Source organism: Prionailurus bengalensis, chromosome B1 (genome assembly GCF_016509475.1).
Source record: "Prionailurus bengalensis isolate Pbe53 chromosome B1, Fcat_Pben_1.1_paternal_pri, whole genome shotgun sequence".
NCBI classification, from domain to species: domain Eukaryota; kingdom Metazoa; phylum Chordata; class Mammalia; order Carnivora; family Felidae; genus Prionailurus; species Prionailurus bengalensis.
Genome location: NC_057344.1, coordinates 165,161,721 through 165,179,460, shown reverse-complemented (window position 1 = coordinate 165,179,460; position 17,740 = coordinate 165,161,721). Strand labels below are relative to the sequence as shown.

General features: G+C 39.0%; 1 protein-coding gene across 8 annotated transcripts in view; it reads right to left on the bottom strand.

Annotated features, from left to right (window-relative positions):
• The window catches only part of FRYL (FRY like transcription coactivator), a 272,325-nt gene that overhangs the window by 230,424 nt on the left and 24,161 nt on the right, over window positions 1–17,740 (bottom strand). For all 8 annotated transcript variants that reach the window (XM_043572703.1, XM_043572706.1, XM_043572705.1 and 5 more), the window contains exon 2: window positions 2,137–2,315. The gene's annotated coding sequence lies outside the window, so the exon portion shown is untranslated. The remainder of the gene's footprint in view (window positions 1–2,136; window positions 2,316–17,740) is intronic.

Sequence of the window (17,740 nt, the reverse complement as noted above, 5' to 3'; positions counted from 1 at the left end):
AGAACCAGTTCAGAGATCAAGCAAATGACTTTTACAAACTGAGTTATGTGCCCTTTTCCAACTATTTCAAGCACCTAGAAAAAGGATATATATGGCCAACGAACTTAGGTTTGAGAACTAATTAAGATGTGTTCCTCAGAGTTTTAAAAAGGCAAGAGACCATAAGATGTAAGAATGATCGTGGAGTTTGGGTAAGTGGAAAGCTAATGAGGCTAGGAAACGGCCCACCTGGTTAAAGAAAACAAAACAAAAACAAAAACAAATGCCAAGAAACTACAAGTCAAAATTAATACTAAAAACAGATTTAAGAAGTGGGATGAGGGGCGCCTGGGTGGCTCAGTCGGTTGAGCGTCCGACTTCAGCTCAGGTCACGATCTCACGGTCCGTGGGTTCGAGCCCCACGTCGGGCTCTGGGCTGATGGCTCAGAGCCTGGAGCCTGCTTCCGATTCTGTGTCTCCCTCTCTCTCTGCCTCTCCCCCATTCATGCTCTGTCTCTGTCTCAAAAATAAAATAAACGTTAAAAAAAAAATTAAAAAAAAAAAAAAAAAAAGAAGTGGGATGTGACAGAGGGTTATGATCATGACAGGAAGTTTGCCAAAGCCTCAGAAATTAGAAGTCTTCCAGGCGATGGTGAGGTCTAAGGTACGAAGTGATGGGGTGTGCGCAGTAGGCAGAACTTTTGGGTTCCAGTCCTGATGAACGAATGCTGGGTAACTAATCGGTTTCAGCTCCCTGCCAAAGAATCACACCCTTCTCCCAAGCTTATTTCAACAGGTAACTGTATGTGTAAAGGTCCCAGGATTGGGAGCTCTGGTCTAAGACATAGTGATATTGGAAAATCAGTAAGATGAAAATGATGGATGCTAGACGTATCAAGGAAGCAGGATGAGAGCCACCAACATGATAAAAGAGACAACATCAGAGTCAAATAAAGGAAAATTCTAGAGGTCAACAGAAGAGGATGGAGAGAAATGTGGAGAGAAAGAATGAAAGACCTCAACTTCCAAACAAAATGATTAACTGAAAAATGTTGTGTTAGTGAAGGCATTATTGTAACCCCACACTTCCAAGAACGTAGTCTAAAAATCTATCAAATAGGTTACAGAAGAAAGGCATCCTCAAAAGACCAAAAAAATCTACCAATTTGTTCATTATGATCATAAAGTGTTAGATGTATGAAAATACCAAAAAACCTGAAAAAACATTTAGTTTAATTCGCTCATTTCATAGATGAGAAAACTGAGGTCTACTAAGGCTAATTAACCTGCACTCAAGAACACCATACAATTAATGATCAGAACTAGGGCTACAATGTACCCCATTCTTCACTCACCCTCTTGACCTTGCATCCTCATTTAATGCCATGGTTTCCATCTGGTGACTGACTTCTCTACAACACTAAACGCCATTATATATTTTCATGCTTCGATAGCAGGCATTTGATAAGTATTTGTCGCCTGACACTCAAAGTGAGCCTACTTCAATGATTTTCTTTCAAAGGTCTCCCATATCAGCAACTGGTTCTGCTCACTTTTACTCTTCTGGCCCCCAATAAAAAGGCACTGAGGAAATCTCAGAGGTGTTCAAAAAACATGTCGGCTAACTAGCATCCATGCTTCCAAAAAATGTTAGAACGCGAAAAGGCACACATAGTGCCCAGGGGGAAAAAAAAAGAGTTGACGTCACTCTCCTCTTATCATCTCCAAAAATGTGTCATTACATAATGTACACATCAGTGGGAAGTAAGACGATGTTCTTGACCGGATGGACTCAAAGCACCTAAACTGACAGGAAAAGACCGTAACAGGATAAACTACCTCAGTCTTACAATAAGGGATTATGGAGAATGCACGGAGTACAGACTTCACACACGTTTACGTATTTTTAATGTACTCTCTATAAATGTTACATATAATCCTGGACCTAGAATCTCATGGAAGGAATGTTCTGAGCCTCCAAAAACCTGATGTTACTGCTATTTTTAGACGTGATTTTTTTAAGTTAGCAAAAAAAAAAAAAAAAAAAAAAGGCAGGTATTATAAGAAGAGAAGGCATCATAGAGGGGAAGGCAATCCACACAAAAATTATTTTTACAAACTTCTATTATTCTTTTTTAAAAAAGTACGTATCCTTACCACTTAGAAAGGGTTGTTGAGGCACAGAGTTTGTAGAAAAGACACCAATTTTGGAAAGGATCCATCTAGAAGCTTTTTCGACCTGGAGCTTGTTGTACTTTATAGGCACGCAAGTGGGCACAGTAGTGCAAAGCCGTAGTGATTCACCATGTACGAAGCAGAATATGGAATGTTCAAGGCTGGAAGATAAAAAATAGAGAAAAGGAAAATACTCGGGCTGGTTATTAGTAGCACCCATGTTTAAAACAAAAGGTGTCCCATTTTAGTGGTTTTTATAGAACAAATATCATTACCGAAGCTAAGTTTTTGTAACTGAGAACTTGCACAAGAAGAACTTACTTATATAAGTATCTTAACTACGTAGGGAAAGAATCTATCTGGAGAGAGAAAACAAGAAAATGAGAATTAGTCTTCCAAAGGTTCTAAATTAAAGATTTCTTTGCCACCCATAACTTCTTTGTCAAATACATTATAAATTTCCCTACCATCTAAACACAATTACCTGTTTCTTAATGAAACAAGGGGGATCATCAAAGGAGTGCTTCCACAGTACTTGAGGATATATACCTTATAGGACTTGGGGTAATGACCCCAGAACGGCCTTTCTTTCAAAAGGTACCCCCAAAGTACCCCAACGAATAAGCACCCTCTGTTCCTGGTGGTGGTGTCAATAATCTACAAAGTTAGGAATGAATTTATCCTTTGACCCAACAATCCTCTTTCTGGGACATTCTCCTACACACGTACTTGTACACTCATAAAGTATACAGCAAGATTGTTGTGAGATTGTTTGTAAAAGTGAAACACTGAAAACAACCCAAGTGACACATGATCTAGCAATTCGACTCCTGGGTATGTAACAAGTGATAAAATACATCCATGCAAAAATAAAAACGTAAGTGTTCACAGTAGTGTTATTTGTAATAACCAAAAGGCAGAAACAAGACAATGGTCATCCACTTTTATAGCAATTTGACAGAGTAAATTTATGTTCCTTGAATATAATGATAAAAAGGGTGGGCTTGTATTTTATGTATCATATTTAAAGAAAAAAAAAGACAATGGTCATCAACTGATGAACGGATAAATAAAATGTGATAGATCCCATCCAATGGAATATTTCTGCCACAAAAAGGAATGAAGTAATGATACATGCTACAGCATAGATGAATCCTAAACACCATGCAAAGTCAAAGAAGCTAGTCACAAAAGGCCACATATTACATGATTCTATTTATATGAAATGCCTAGAATAGACAAATCTACATACAGAAAAAACAGATTAGTGGTTGAAGGGCTGCGGGGGAGAGGAAGATGGGGAATGACTAATGGGTATACTGTTTCTCTCAGTTTCCAGTCACTTGCACTCTGACCCAATACTAGATACTAAAATACTCTTCCTAATGACTTTGAAAGAATTTTAAGTGCCCATTCTAACTTGTATCTGACCTCCCCTCTCTCACTACTCCAATGAACCTAAGATTGCTGTCAAGTGCACAACTAGGATCACAAAATTCTCTGGTTTGGTAGTACAGTGGTACTCCTAATTCCTACAGAATAAAGTTCAGAAATTAATTAGCCTCAAAGTCAAGATCCTAATGGCAGAGAACAAACTACGAGCACATCTCCCTAATATTCTCTAGACTACAGGCAAGCTGAACTCTGCTCCGTGCAAACATATCCCATTCCTACACCCACATCTTTTTTCATCATGGGCATCTGGAATGCCCACCCTTTGTTTCCATGCACTGAAATTCCTCTAAAATCATTTTTAAAGCTAAAAATCACTTATCCGACCAGAGCATTGGATTTCTCAACTCTCACACCTTCAAGGACTAGTTTACAAAGACTATAAAGGGTACTGCAAGTATTGTAAGTATGAAGTATAAACTAAGAAGAGCCAACATATATCACTCAACAAATGTTACTGCTACTCACTCAACAAAGTAACCAATAAATATTTTTTAAATTGACATACAAAATTAAAAAATTGTGTTTTCCAGACATACTACACTCTTGGCTCTAGAAGCAACAGTTTAAGGTTTGACACCTTTGAAAGTCATGATGATGAGAATTTCTGATCATCAACAGGTTTCAATTACGCGGAATCTCATACAGATTCATGATGTAAGAGCAGCAACCCATTATTTCTTTATTTAATCAAGAGCCAACTTGATTCGTAATCATTTCACAATGTATGTCATAAGTCGTTATGATGTATACCTTAAATGTATACAGGGGTACATGTCAGTTATACCTCAATAAAAAGGGGGGACAATTTGATTCACTTTATTCAGTAATATCCACCAAAAATAGGGAAAGAGGGCAAGCCTTACCAAAAGACAATAGTTTCATTATCTTTTTTAAATTGTGGCAAAATACACATAACATATAATTTACCATCTTAATCATTAAGTGTGCAGTCAGCAGCATTAAGTACATTCACACTATTTGCAAACAGCACCACCCATCTCCAGAACTCCTTCTATCTTGCAAAACTGAAACTTTGTGCCCATTAAACACTAACTCCCCATTCTCCCGCCTACCCCCACCCCCCCCCACCCCCCGGCCCAGCCCCTGGTAACAAGCATTCTCCTTTCTCCTTTCTCTATCAAGGAGTCTGACTGTTCTGGGAACCTCACGCAAGCGGAACCACACAGGATTTGTTCTTTGTGACTGGCTTATTTTACTAAGCATGATGTGCTCAAGGTTCATGAGTGTTATCATTTTTCATTAAGAACTTCAAAACCACAGAAAGGACATGGTTTAAACAGATTCTAGTTTAAACTCATGGTTTAAACATACTCTATACCCTAGAGATTTAGAAGACTCAAATTACAGAAAGAAAGGAAAAAGAAGAATAACAGGTACCAGATAATCCAGTCTGATACCAGGCATTCTGCTCCATACAACTCTGAGGAGGTAGTGTTATTATCATTCCCGACTGGTAAAGGACAAAAAGGGGGCCCAGGGGACCATGCGGTATTAGGTAGGCCTCCCATGCTACTTTCCTATTTCCATTTTGTTCTTACCTGACATATATCCATATATCCATTTATTTATCTCCTTATGTGCCAATTATGTGTAGACCAAAAACACTGAAAATCACTACTTTAGTCGAAGGGTCACATTTATATAACAAAGTTGTGTCTATTACACAACATAGTTTAACTAAGCATCTTACAATCTCTGGCTTTTCCGAGATGTTTGTCCATAGGTACACTTTTTTTTTTTTAATGTTTATTTTTGAGAGCCCAAGTGACAGAGCACGAGCAGGAGAGGGGCAGAGAGAGAGGGAGACACAGATTCCGAAGCAGGCTCCAGGCTCTGAGCTGTCAGCACAGAACCCAACACGGGGCTCAAACCCACGAACTCCGAGATCATGACCTGAGCTGAAGTTGGATGCTTAACTGACTGAGCCACCGACTGAGTTTATACTCTGGTGGAGAATATGGTAATGAAGCAAATACATTAAGGGGTTATTTATTTATTTATTTATTTACTTAACGTTTATTTATTATTGACAGAGAGAGAGAGAGCATGCGCATGGGAGGGGCAGAGAGGGAGGGGGAGACACAGAATCCGAAGCAGGCTCCAGGCTCCAAGCCGTCAGCACAGAGCCCGATGCGGGGCTCGACCCCACAAACGGTGAGATCATGACCTTAGCCAAAGTCAAATGTTCAACCGGCTGAGCCACCCAGGTGCCCCCATAGGCACATTTCTTTAGACACTCAGAAATTAGGAGACTTTATTACTGCCAAAGATATATTTAGAGATTTTTACCCCCAGCAGGGAGGGGAGGTGGAAGGCATTGGAAGGCCAGGGTAGAGGATAAAATTCCAAATGAGAAGTCCAAACAGGCTTGTTTTCCAGTGAGCCCAAATCTGTTAGAACATTCTTATGTTCTATAAGTTTTATTGTTTCCATCAAACTTCACCTGAGGACTTTTCTACTAAGCATGAGTTTACAATAGAAAGGGCGATATCACAAGGTTGTGATAGTCTACTTACACCTTAAATATATTCTCCCTATAATATTAGCTATACTTACAGTAATTTGATTTCCTTCTGCTTCGGAATGAAAGTAAATATTCCCACCATCCTGTATTGCTATATTTTCTCCCTCAAATTAGTTACGACTTTTATTACATTTCAAGCCATTATGAATTAAATACCTAACATTTAACTTGCTTAATCTATTTTTTCGTAATTTAAATTACAGCAAGTACATCCACAATTAGAATATAAAATGTTATGAAGCAAAATCTGATTTTTAAGGACTCTGACTAAATAAATCCCCACTTATAACAAAGTCTACAATTCCCACTAATTTATTGTTTGCAGAAAATAATTTCTTTTGAGCACAATATGAGCACTCTTACTCATAAGAGAAGTACTGTGTTCACAAAATAATTTTATCTTCGCTGATATAATAAGAAGTCAGTGGTTTCCTTTTTGTGGTAAACAATGGGTCTTAGGAAACACATTCCCGCTAAATGTCTTTTACATTTTTTTTTATACACAATTGGTCCAACTTCCTAATAATCACCATTTACCAGAAATGTGAAAGATAAAAATCTATCAAGATACACAATGAAATTAAGCAAGCCAAAAAGAGAAAAAGAAAAGAAAATTACAAAGAGGGCAGGGTGGAGAAAACTTCCAACCCAACACCAACCATCTCCAAGCTACTTTTTAAAACTGAGAGTATCAGGGAGCCCGGATATATGCTGAGAATGTGGAGCCTGTTGGGGATTTTCTCTCTCTCCCTCGCTCTCTGCCCCTCCCCAGTTCATGCTTGAGCTCCAGCTCTCCCTCAAATAAATAAATGAAAGTTATCAAAAATATTTGAAAATTGGGGCACCTGGGTGGATTAGTTGGTTAAGGAACCAACTTCGGTTCAGGTCATGATCTCACAGTTGGTGAGTTCGAGCCCCACGTCGGGCTCTGTGCTGGCTTTAGATTCCATGTCTCCCTCTCTCCCTGCCCCTCCCCCGCTCATGCTCTGTTTCTCTCTCTCTCAAAAAAGAAAAAGAAAAAACATTTTTTAAAAAACTGAGAATATTGGTTTCAAGGTGACAAAAATCTACATCTTTTTTCTACATTCCCAAGGGACCATGCCCATCAGTATACAAACATATTATATGATCCCTACCTTAAGGGGAGAAAAAAAAAGGGCCTCCCATGATACTGTGATTTATACTAAGAAATACATATTTGGTCTTCATCCCATTTCTGGTACAGGACTCCTAAAACCCTTAGAATTTCCTAAGTGATGAGAGACTTAAAGGTGTCTTTTGTTGTTAATGAGGTGACTTGGGGGCCACACCTAAGGATCCGAACTAATTGCCAGGAGAAGCAACCACATGATTAGAGGGCTGGAACTTTCAGTGTCACCTTGCCCTTCACCTGGCGTCAGGGGGGAGACTGGAGAATGAATCCATCGCCAACGGCCAGAGATATAATCAACATGCCTGTGTCATGAAACCTACATGAACACACAAAAGGATGAGGTCTGTCTGGAGAGCTTCCGGGTTGCATTATGTGCAGACAAGGGGACAGTGGCACACTCTGAGGGCAGGGAAGGTCTGGGCCCTCTCCCCATATCTTGCCCTGTGCAGCTCTCCCACCTGGTTGTCCCAGCTCTGTATCCTTTTATAATAAACTAGTAATCTAATAAATAAAATGCTTCTTCAAGTTCTGTGAGCCACGCCAGCAAATGAATTGAACCCAAGGAGGAATTTTCTGGAACCTCTAACCTACAGCCAATAGGTCAGAAACCCAGGTTGACAACCTGGACTGGTGTCTGAAGTGTGTCTGTGGGGGCGGGAGTGGACATGGGGACGTGGTGTTGTAGCACTCGGTCCTTCAACTGTAGGATCTGCTGATATGTCCCAGTAGTGTCGGAACTGAGTTGAATTGTAGGCCACACAGCAGGTGTCTGAGAATTGCCTGGTGGTGTGGGAAAAGCCATGCATACATACACACACATCTGGAATTGATGACCAGAACGTCTACCTCCCTTGACCACAAAACCCCTGTCCATGACTAGAGCATCTCTCTGCTCCCTATTGTAGTAAAAGTCTCCCACACAGTTGTCCCTGTACAGTATTTTACTAGCTTCTCTTCACCCTCTTTTCTCATCTATCCGTTGCAAGGCTTTCTACCTTCCAGGACTGTTTGTTGATGTCACTAATGACCTCCATGCCTCATGAAATCTAAAGGTCAATATCAGGCCTCATCTCAGTTGACTCCACAGCAGCACTTCCCTCCCTCCTTTTTGAAAGACTGTCTTCGCCTGGACTGCAAAATGCCACACTCCTGGTTTTCTTCCTCCTCCTATGAGATGGTCTTCCTCCACCTCTTTCCCAGCTCAGAACACTGAAGAGCCCAAGGTCAGTTGTTGGCCTTCTTGTCCACTGGCATTTACCTCTAAGTGACCTTATCCAGTCTCAAGGCCTTAAATTCAAATTTGGGATTGTCAGCATATAGATGGTGTCTCTAACCCCACTCTCTCTCCTGAGCACTAAGCTCAAAAATCCAACCATCCATTTGGACATCAAATAGGATCTCAAACTCAACTCTTTATACATCTCCTTAAATCTTCACCTGCCCCCAACATTGTATCTTAGTAATAATACCATCATTCTTCTAGAAGTCACTACTTCATCCTAACAGAAAGTAAAAAGATGAACTGAAAAAACAGTAACTCTTCTTAGATGCAGGAGAACAGTGAGGTCATAGGGCAAATCAGAATTCCCAGAATTGAAGAAACAGACAAATACAGAGTCACAACTTATGGAACAGAAACCTCCATGGAAATCAGTGCCAGGGTAAGAAAACCTGAACTTTAACTGACAATTTGCTGGAGGTTCAGTGTGGACAACTTTGAGAGATTAAAAACTCCAGGAAGACCCAGTCATAGGAGAAATTCTACACTTTTATTTATGAGTTTTATCTCCAAGAGCTAGACCTGGTTCTCATAATGAATATCAGAGAAAAATCCCTTCATGCTTCTCAGTGGGAGGGGGTGGGGGTAAGAATATTCCAAAGCATTCTGTTCTTCTTAACAAGGTCAGTCTTTAGGAGAAACTATTTAACCAAAGCCTAACTGACCTGGGGGAAAGGAAATACCCAACGCCAGCCCACTCTAGCCATCCTTTCCTACCTAAGGGGGTAAAGGGAGAACTGAGAAGCACTTGTGAAATTCACAGTCCAGAGGCACAGGCTCACTAACACACTGACACCTCATCATAGAACCAAAGAACACTTCTCTCCCCCCACCTTACCACATTACTGGAGGTCTATTTACAGCCATTTACTCAAAATCAGTACATCATGTCCAGCTCTGAAGAAAAAAATTACAATGCATACTAAAACACACACACACATACACACACACACACACACACGGTTCGAAGAGACAGAGTAAACACCAGAATCAGACTGGGATATGGCAGGAATGTTGGAATTATCAGGCCGGCAATTCAAAACAATTATGATTTATATATTTTCAGGGCTCTAATGGATAAATTAGACAGCATGCAAAAAGAAAGGGTCAATGTAAGCAGAGAGATGGAAATTCTAAGAACCAAAAGAAACAACTAGAGATCAAAAACACTAACAGAAATGAAGAATGCCTTTAATTGGTTTATTAGTAGCCTGAACTTGGCTAAGGAAAGAATCTCTGAACTTGAAGACAGCTCAATAGAAACTACACCCCCCCCCAAAAAAAAAATACATTAGAAAACTAAAAAGAAAAAAGACTGGGGGCACCTGAGTGGCTCAGTCAGTTAAGCATCCAACTTCAGCTCAGGTCATGATCTCACAGTTTGTGAGTTCCAGCCCCACATTGAGCTCACTGCTATCAGCGCGAGCCCACTTCAGATCCTCTGTCCCCCTCTCTCTCTGCCCCTCCCCTGCTCAAAAGTGAATAAAATATTTTTAAGTTAAAAAAAAAAAGAATTAGTTGAATCAATTTAAAAAAGAAACAAAAAAGACTGGGGAAAAAAAAAAGAATAGAATATCCTAGAACTGCAGGACAACTACAAAAGATGGCACATATACATAACAGGAATAATAGAAGAAGAAAGAAAGGAACAGAAGAAATATTTGAAACAATAATGCCTGAGAATTTTTTCAAATTCACGTCAGATACCAAACTACAGATCAAGGAAGCTCAGGGACCACCAAGCAGGATATGTACTAAAGAACTACAACCAAGCATATCACACTCAAACTACAGAAAATCCAAAATAAAAACTCCTGAAAGAAGCCAGACAAGGTAAACACCCTACCTAACGAAGGAGCAAAGATAAGGATTACATCCAATTTCTCAGAAACCATGCATGCAAAAAGAGAGTGAAGTGAAATATTCAAAATGTCGACAGGAAAAAACCACCTAGAATTCTGTACCCTGCAAAATCATCCTTTAGAAATGATGGAGAAATAAAGACTTTCTCAAACAAAAACCAAGGTAATTTGTTGCCAGCGGACCTGTTCATGTACATAAAGAAAGGAGAAGCATCAGGGAAGGGGTAACGAAGGTAAAATTAAAACTTCTCCTTATTCTTAATTGAGCTAACAACAGTTTGTTCAAAGCACTAGCAACAATGTGTTCAATTATGTATGCTTATGTAAATGAAATGAAAAATAGCAATGATACAAGGGAAGGGTGAGAGGAAACAGTATAGCATTATTTGAAAGTAGATTTAGATTAGTTGTAAATGTACATTGCAAACTCTAGGGCAATTACTAAAAACAATTTTTTAAAGTACAATTAATATGATAAGAAAGGAGGGGTGCCTGGGTGGCTCAGTCGGTTAAGCGTCCAACTTTAGCGCAGGTCATGATCTCATGGTTCATGGGTTCGAGCCCCACGTCAGGCTCTGTGCTCATGGCCCAGAGACTGGAGACTGCTTTGGATTCTGAGTCTCCCTCTCGCTCTCCTCCCCTCCCCTGCTCATGGTCTGTCTCCCTCTCTCAAAAATAAACAAACATAAAAAAAAATGCTAAGAAAGGACAGAAAACATAATTATATAAAATGCTCAACTTAAAACCATAAAAGGCAGAAAAAGATTAGAATACAAAACAGAGAACGCAGAACAAGGTCACAATCAGAAACAGTAACAAATATGATAGTTATTAATCCAACAACAGAAATAATCAATTTGAACATCAATTGTCTAAATGCACCAATTAAAAGAAAGAGACTGGCTCAAAAGAGCAAACAACAAGGCAGATTGCCTACAAGAAACTCACTTTAAATATAAAGACACATATGGATTAAAGTAACCGCATGGAGAAAGATATGCCATGCTAAACACTAATAAAAAGAACAATGGAATAGCTATATTACTTTCATACAGAGCAGATTTAAAAGCAAGGAAAGTTATCAAGGATAAAGAGGACGACTACGTAATGACAAAAGGGTCAATGCTCCAAAACCTAACAATCTTCAATGTGTATATGTCTAACGAACATCAAAATACATGAGGCAAAAACTGATAAAACTGCAAGGAGAAATAAATGAATCTACTATTATAGTTGAAGATATCAACACTCCTTTCAGAAATGAACAGATTTAACAGGCAGAAAATCAATAAGGACATAGTTGAACTCTACAACACCATCAATCAGCTGGGTATAATTGACATCCCTAGACCACTTCATTCAGCAAGAGCAGAATAACACTCTTCTCAAGCTCACATGGAACATTCACCAAAATAGTCTACATTCTGGCCCACAGAATACAACTTAAGAAACTTAAAAGAACAGAAATCCTACAATGCCTACTCTCAGTTCACAGTGAAATTAAACTAAAAGTCAATGACAGAAGGATAACTGGCAAATCACAAAGTATTTGGAGATTTAAGAACATATTTTTAAATAATACATGATCAAAAAAGAAATCTCAGAAGAAATTTTAAAATATTTTGAACTGAATGAAAAATACTTAAAATTTGTGGGATGCAGCAAAAGCAGTGCTTAAATGGAAATTTGTAGTAGTAAATATATATATTAGAAAAGAAGATCTAAAATCAACAATCTAGGGGCGCCCAGTGGCTCAGTCGGTTAAGCGTCCAACTTTGGCTCAGGTCACGATTTCAGTTTGTGAGTTCGAGCCCCACGGCGGGCTCTGTACTGACAGCTCAGAGGCTAGATGGAGCCTGCTTCGGATTCTGTGTCTCCCTCTCTCTCTGCCACTGCCCGGCTCATGCTCTGTCTCTCTCTCCTTCAAAAATAAACATTAAAAAAATAAGAAATAATAAAAAATAAAATAAAATAAAATAAAATAAAATAAAATAAAATAAAATAAAATAAAATAAAATGAAATAAAATGAAATAAAATCAACAATCTAAGTTTCCACCTTAGGAAACTAGAAAAAGAAGAGCAAATTGAATTCAAAGGAAGCAGAAGGAAAGAAATAATAAGAATTAAAGCAGAAATCAATGAAACTGAAAACATGAAATCATTAGAGAAAAATCAATGAAACCAAAAGCTGACTTAGAAAAACAGGAGAGGATATAAATTACTAATGAAAAATGAAAGAGGGACATCATTACAAATTCCATGAACATTAAAAGATAAAAAAGTACTATGAACAACTATATGCCCACAAATCTAATAACCTAGATGAAATGGACTAATTCTTTGAATAGATAATCTGAATGGCCTTATATCTATTTTTCAAACTCAATCAATAATTAATTTAATTTGTATTCCCAAACTGAAAGCATCAGGCCCAAATGTGTTCACTGGTGAATTCTACCAAGCATTTATGGAAAAACTATAACAAATCTCTACAATAACTTTCAGAGATTAGAAGCAGAGGGAATACTTCCTAACTTATCCCATGAGGCCAGCATCACCAAAACCAAAGACAAGGGAAGAAAACTATACAGACTAATATCACTCATTAACAGAAGTGCAAAAATCCTCAACAAAATATTAGCAGTAATGTATAAAAGGAATTACACGCTATGACAAAGTGGGATTTATCCCGGACATGCAAATATGGTCCAACATTTGAGTATCAATTAATGTAATCCATCATGTTAACAGGCTAAAAAAGAAAAATCACATGACCACATCAACAGTTACAGGAAAAGCATTTGACAAAATCCAGTACCGAGTCCTAATAAAAACTCTCAATAAAATAGGAATAGAGGGCAACTTCCTCAACTTGATAAAGATCATCCACGAAAAAACTACAGCTAACATCATACTTAATGGTGTGATGAAAAACTAGAAGTTTCCCCAATAAGATCAGGAACAAGGCAAGATGTCCACTCTCACCATTCCTTTTCAACATTGTACTGAAGTCCTAGCTATACAATAAGACAAGAAAAGAAAAGAAATGATATACAGATTGGGAAGGAAAAAAATAAAACTGTCTTTGTTTGCAGATAACACAATCATCTAAGGTGAAAACCCAAAAGAACACACGCACGCACACACATCCGTAACTAATAAGCAATTATAACAAGGTTCAAGGATACAAGGTTAATATGTAAAAGACAACTGTGTTCCTATATACCAGCAGTGAACAAGCAGAATTTGAAATTAAAAACAATGCCATTTACACTAGCACTCCCCAAAAATGAAATACTTGGGTATAAATTTAACATAATACGTACAAGATCTATGTGAAGTAAACTACAAAATTCTGGTGAACAAAATCACAGAACAAAATAAATGGAGAGACAGTCCATGTTCATGGACAGGAAGACTCAATATTGTCAAGATGTCAGTTCTTCCCAATTTAATCTATGTATCCAATGAAATCCCAATCAAAATCCCAGTATGTTACTTCGTAGATATCAACAAACAGACTCTAAAGTTTATATGGAGAGGCAAAAGACTCAGAATAGCCAACATTATATTGAAGGAGAACAAAGTTGGAAGACTGACACTATCTGACTTCAAGACTTAAAATAAACCTATAATAATCAAGACAGTATCATATTGGGGGGGAAAAACAGACAAACAGATCAATGGAACAGAACAGAGAACCTAGAAACAGACCCACATAAACACAGCCAAACTGATCTTTGACAAAAGAACAAAAGCAATACAGTGGTACAACTATGGCCTTTTACACACATGGGACTGAAACAACTGGACATCCACATGCAAAAAAAAAAAAAAAAGAAGAATCCAGACACAGATCTTGCACCTTTCACAAAAATTAACTCAAAATAGATCATAGAGGGGCACCTGGGTGGCTCAGTCAGTTGAGTGTCCGACTTAGGCTCAGGTTATGATCTTGCAGCTCGTGGGTTTGAGCCCTGCATAGGGCTCTGTGCTGACGGCTCGGAGCCTGGAGTCTGCTTCAGATTCTGTGTCCCTTTCTCACTCTGCCCCTCCCTCGCTTGTGCTGTGTCTCTCTCTCTCAAGAATAAATAAAACAGTAAAAATTATTTAAAAAAAAAAAAAAAAGATCATGGACCTGAATGTGAAATGCAAAGCTATAAAACTAGAAAATAACAAAAAGCAAAAACCAAGATGACCTGGGGTATGGCAATGACTTTTCAAATACCAAAGGCACAATCCATGGAAGAAATACTTGATAACTGACTTCATTAAAATGAAAACCCTACTGTGCAAAAGACAGTGTGAAGAGAATGAGAAGCCAAGCCACAGACTGGGAAAAAAAAATATTTGAAAAAAACAAACAACAAAAACACCTAGTAAAAGATTGTTATCCAAAATACACAAAGAAATCTTACAAGTAAATAGGAAAATAATTCGATTAAAAAAATGGGCCAAAGACCTTAACAGACACCCAACCAAAGAAGCTATGCATACTGCAAATAAGCATATGAAAAGCCGCCCACATCATATGTCATCAGGGAAATGCCAATTAAAATGAGATGCTGCCCCACATCTATTAGAAAGGCCAAAATTCAGAACTACTGACAACCACAAATACTGGGAGGGACATGAAGGGACAAGAACTCTTACTCATTGCAGGTGGGAACACAAAATGGAGCCACCACTTTGGAAGACAGTCTGGAGGTTTCTTAGAAAACTAGACGTACTCTAACCATATGACCCTGCAGTTGTGCTCCCTGGTATTTACAGGCTTTGAAAACATGCCCACACAAAAACCTGCACACAGATGTTGAACACAGGCATGTTTATAATTGCCCAAGCTTGGAAGCCACGAAGATGTTCTTCAGTAGATGAACGGATAAACTGTGGTCTATCCAGACAACTGGAACATCATTTAGTGCTAAAAAGAAATGAGCCATCGAGCCAGGATATATAGGAGCCTTAAATACACAATGCTAAGGGACAGAAGCAAATCTGGAAGGCTACACAGTAAATGATTTCGATTACTGGTTACTCTGGAAGAGGCAAAACTATGGAGGAAGTAAAAAGACGACAGGTTGCCAGGGGTTAAGGACGGGGAATGAACAGGCAGAGCAGAAAGGGTTTCAGGGCAATGAAAATACTCTGTACATTATAACAATGGATACATATCATTATACATTCATCCAAACGATAGAATATATGACACCAAAATTGAATCCTAATGTAAACTGGGGACTCTGGGTAATTATGATGTGGCAATGTGGGTTCAACAACTGTAACAACCGTACCACTCTGGTGTCGGGGGGGGGGGTGTCCTGATGATGGGGGACAGTGTACATGAGTAGGAGCAGTGGGTGTACGGGAAATCTCTATACTGTCAATTTTGCTGTGAATCTGAAACTGCTCAAAACAAAACAAAAGGCTTTATAAAGAATGTCTATAAAAAATAAAGATTAAAAAAAAATGTTAGTGGGGGGCGGGGGGAAACTCTTGCCTTATCTGATCAGGCTCTGATTCCAGTCGTTCCCACACATCTTACAAAACAGGTTTTCAGTTTTGGTTGCCATTAAAACAAAAAAGTAAAATTGTCTGGAAATTTTTTTAAATGACATACATGTAGCTGTATCAAAGACAATGGCAGAATTTCAACTTATCATAAACTGCTCTTTCCATTAAAATTAACTTTTAAGGGGTGCCTGGATGGCTCAGTCGGTTGAGCGTCCAACTCTTGATTTCAGCTCAGGTCATGATCCCAGGGTCATGGGATCAAACCCTGCATCAGGCTTCATGATGAGTATAGAGCTTGCTTAAGATTCACTCTCCCTTCACCCCTCCCCTGTTCACACTCAAGCTTGCTCAAAAAAAAAAAAAAAAAAATTAACTGTTGAAAATAAAGTTTGTTTCATCAAAAAATTTGGATTTTTTTTTCCTGGATGTAGCAAATAATTTTACACAAACACGCAAATAATGTTATACAAAAATGAGACAGAAATCACTGCAAAGACTGGTTTTCTACGGCCTGTGAAGGAAATCAATTTACAATACACTAAGTGGCATAAAAAAATGCAAAGTATGTGTTTATAAGCATTTTTCTAGTGAGAGGTCCACAGCTGTCAAATTCTCAAAGAGAGCCATGCATGACCCAGATAAGACTGAGAGTGGCAAGTTCTTAGGTGTAAGTTAAATCAAGACATTCACCCACTATTTAATACTAAGGGTTCTACTACCTTCATTTATGAAACCTTCTCTGACTTCCATCCTGTGTACATAGCTCCTTTCCACAGACATAAAAAGAAAGTAATTTATTGCCACCCAAGTATTTAGAAAAGGGCTAGGGAGGGGTGCCTGGGTGGCTCGTCGGTTAAGCCTCTGACTTTGGCTCAGGTCATGAACTAGTGGTTTGTGGGTTCAAGCCCCACATTGGGCTCTGTGCTGACAGCTCAGAGCCCGGAGCCGGCTTCAGATTCTGTGTCTCCCTCTCTCTCTGCTCCTCCCCTGCTCACACTCTGTCTCTCTCTCAAAAATAAATAAAGATTAAAAAAATTTTCTTAAAAAGTGCTAGGGAACATCAGAAGTGTTCATTATTAGATACAAGACAACAACCGGAAGTCAATTAAATCACCCCAAAACTTTTTTGGTTTTGTTTTTGAGAGAGAAAGAGAGAGAGACAGCGTGCGAGCACAAGTGTTGGGGAGACGCCGAGGGAGAGAGAGAATCTTTTTTTTTTTTTTTTAAGTTTATTTGAAAGGGTGAGCGAGTTTGAGTGCATGCATGTGAAGCAGGAGGAGGGGTGTAGAGAATCCCAAGCAGACTCCCTGCTGTCAGCGCAGAGCCCCACAAGGGGCTCCATCTCACAGACTGTGAGATCACCACCTGAGCTGAAATCGAGAGACGGACACTTAACCAACTGAGCCACCCAGGCACCCCTAGAGAGAGAGAGAGAAAGAGAATCACACAGGCTTCACCCCAAGCATGGGGGCCCACAGGGCTCAATCTCACAACTATGAGATTATGACCTGACCCGAAATCAAGAGTCTGGTGCTTAACCAACTGGGGGCCCGGGCACACAAACCCCCACCACCATTTTTTTGTTTGTTTTTAAGGCTACATTCACATCTGGTTGACAAGACCCTGGAAAATTGGGCCATATAGGTTATGAAAGGTCCATAACCTCTAATCCAAAGGGGAATTTACCAAATAATCCAAAAGCAGGTTAAAAATTGTGTATGCAGAAGGATGCTTAACTGTAATAGATCAGTCAAAACCCGGGCTCCAAAGACCACCT